The sequence below is a fragment of the Desmodus rotundus genome, chromosome 2 (assembly GCF_022682495.2).
Source record: "Desmodus rotundus isolate HL8 chromosome 2, HLdesRot8A.1, whole genome shotgun sequence".
In the NCBI taxonomy this organism is placed as follows: Eukaryota; Metazoa; Chordata; class Mammalia; order Chiroptera; family Phyllostomidae; genus Desmodus; species Desmodus rotundus.
The window spans coordinates 88321751-88325239 of record NC_071388.1 but is presented as its reverse complement, the minus strand read 5'-3'; positions in this window follow the sequence as shown (position 1 = coordinate 88325239).

The window sequence follows — 3489 nt, the reverse complement described above, 5'->3', positions numbered from 1 at the left end:
GTAGATACACTGTGCCTCCTTGCACAACCACAAGAAGAAGAACAACAAATTTAAAAACAAAAAACACTAGAACTGCCAGAAAATCAAACTGTGTAGACATTTGAAACCAAGGAGTTGAAGAAGAAACATTCATCCAGACTGGTAGGAGGGGCAGAGACGGACAGCCAGGTGGAGAGGACTCAAGGCAAGGAGGCTGCTGGAGGACCGGGGAGGGTAAAGTGGCAGCTGGTGGAGTGGGTGGTCCCACATTTGCATGTGGGTAATCCAGGAGGAACAACTGGCACATGAGACAGACCACACAACCTAGGGCTCCCTTGCAGGGAAATAAAGCCTCAAAACCTCTGACTAAAAAAATATGTGGGGGTTGAGGCAGTGGTAGAAACTCTCAGCCTCACAGGAGAGTACATTGGAGAGACCCAAAGGGTTCTAGAATATACACAAAACCACCCACCAATAGAATCAATAGAAGGGCCCAATTTTCTTGTGGGTAGTGGTCTAAGTGACTGAAAGGCAGCTGAGAGCTGAAAAAATAGCATTGTTCCCTCTTGGATCCCTCTCCCATATAAAGCACAACCCAGTGGCATGGGTTGCCCCACCCTGGTGATTACCTAAGGCTCTGCCCTTTACTACATAACAGTTGCGCCAAGACAAAAAATATGTATATACATATGGCCCAAATGAAAGAACAGATCAAAGCTGCAGAGAAAATACAACTAAGCGACCAAGAGATGGACAACCTATCAGACGCACAGTTCAAAACACTGGTAATCAGAATGCTCACAGAATTGGTTGAATATGGTCAAAAAATAGAGGAAAAAGTGAAGGCTACGAAGAGTGAAATACAGGAAAATGTACAGGGAACCAACAGTGATGGGAAGGAAACCAGGACTCCAATCAACGGGGTGGACCAGAAGGAAGAAAAAAACATTCAACCAGAACAGAATGGAGAAACAAGAATTCAAAAAAAGGAGCAGAGGCTTAGGAACATCCGGGACAACTTCAAACATTCCAAATCTGAATCATAAGGGTGCAAGAAGGAGAAGAGGAAGAGCAACTAATGGAAAACTTATTTGAAAAAATAATGGAGAACTTCCCCAATCTGGCAAAGGAAATAGACTTCCAGGAAGTCCAGGAAACCCAGAGAGTCCCAAAGAATTTGGACCCAAGGAGGAACACACCAAGGCACATCATCATTACATTAGCCAAGATTAAAGATAAGGAGAGAATCTTAAAAGCAGCAAGAGAAAAGAACACAGTTACCAACAAAGGAGTTCCCATAAGAGTATCAGCTGATTTCTCAGAAGAAACCTTGCAGGCAAGAAGGGGCTGGCAAGAAGTATTCCAAGTCATGAAAGACAAGGGCCTACATCCAAGATTATTCTATCCAGTGAAACTATCATTTAGAATGGAAGGGAAGATAAAGTGCTTCCCAGGAAAGGTCAAGTTAAAGGAGTTCATCATCACAAAGCTCTTATTATATGAAATGTTAAAGGGATTTATCTAAGAAAAAGAAGATTAAAAATATGAACAGTAAAATGACAACAAAGTTACAACTATCAACAACCAAATCTGGAAAAAAAAAAAAAAGAACAATGAACCAAAAATGAACTAAGCAAACAACTAGAACACAAACAGAATCACAGAAATAGAGATCACATGGAGGGTTATCAGCGAGGAATGGGAGAGGAAATGTGGGAAAAGGTACAGGAAATAAGTAGCATAAATAGTAGGTAGGAAATAGACAGAGGGAGGTTAAGAATAGTACAGAAAATATAGAAGCTAAAGAACTTATATGTATGACCCATGGACATGAACTAATATATATATTAGTTCAAGAAATCTGCCAATAATCAAAAGCTCTGGACCAGATGGCTTCACAGGTGAACTTTACAAATATTCCAGGAAGAACTGACAACTCTCTCAAACTATTTCACAAAATTTAAAAGGAGGGAAAGCCCCTAAGCTCATTTCATGAGGCCAGCATTATTCTAATTCTAAAACCAGATAAAAGCACTACAAAAAATAAATTTACAGGCCAACATCACTAATGAACATAGATGCTAAAATGTTCAACAAAATATCATCAAATTGAATATAGCAATACATCCAAAAGATCATATACCATGATCCAGTGGGATTTTCTGAGAACGCAATGTTGGCATAACATTCACAAATCAGTAAACAAAATGAAGGATAGAAACCCACATGATCATATCAATAGATGAAGAAAGCATCTGCAAAATCCAGCACCCATTTATGATAAAAATTCTCAGTGAAGTGGGAATAGAGGGAACATACCTAAACATAATAAAGGCCACATATGACAAACCCACTCCCAGCATTATACTCTATGTCCATAAACCACAAGTGTTTCCCTTAAGATCAAGACAAGAAAGGGATGTCAGCTTTGACCTTTCTTATTCAGCATAGTACTGAGAATCCTAGCCATAACAATCAGACAAGAAGAAGAAATAAAAGGCTTCCAAATTGGAAAGGAAGAAGTAAAACTCTCTTTATTTGCAGGTGACATGATACATAGAGAACCCCAAAGATTCCACCAAGAAACTACTAGAACTGATCAGTGAATTCAGCAAAGTAGCAGTATACAAAATTAATATACAGAAATCAGCTGCATTTTTACATGCCAATAATGAACTAATGGAGAGGGAAATTAAGTTTATAATCACATTCACAATTATTTCAAAAAGAATAAAATACCCAGGAATAAATCTAACATCAAGGATGTAAAAGACCTGTACTTGGAAAATTATAAGACACCAAAGAAAGATATTGAAGAAGATACAAATAATTGGAAGCACATACCATCTTCATGGTTAGAAAAAATTAGCATCATTAAAACAGCCAGGCTACCCGAAGCAATCTATAGCTTCAGTTCATTTCCTATCAAGTTTCCAATGAAATATTTCACAGAACTAGAACAAATGTTTCAAAAATGTATATGGAACCACAAATGGCCCTACATAGCAACAGGAATCCTGAGGAAGAAGTACAAAGTTGGAGGAATCACACTACCTTATATCAAACTGTACTATAAGGCCATAGTAATCAAAAGAGCATGATACTAGTACAAAAACAAAAACATAGATCAATGGAACAGAATAGAGAGCCCAGAAATGAAACCACAGTTTTCTAGTTTATTAATATTTGACAGAGGAAACAAGCATATACAATGGGCTAAAGATAGTTTATTCAGTAAAATGGTCTTGGGAAAATTGGACAAACATGTACAGAAAAATGTAACTAAGACCACCTTCATATACCACACACAAGAATAAATTCAAAATGGATTAAATAGTTAAATATTAGATCCAAAACCATAAAAATTTTAGAACAAAACATAGGCATTAAAATCTCGGGCATTGCTCATAGCAATATTTTATCCGCTTTATCTCTCCAGGCAAGGGTAACAAATGAAAAACTAAACAAATGGGACTACGTCAAACTAAGAAGTTTTTCACAGCAAATGAG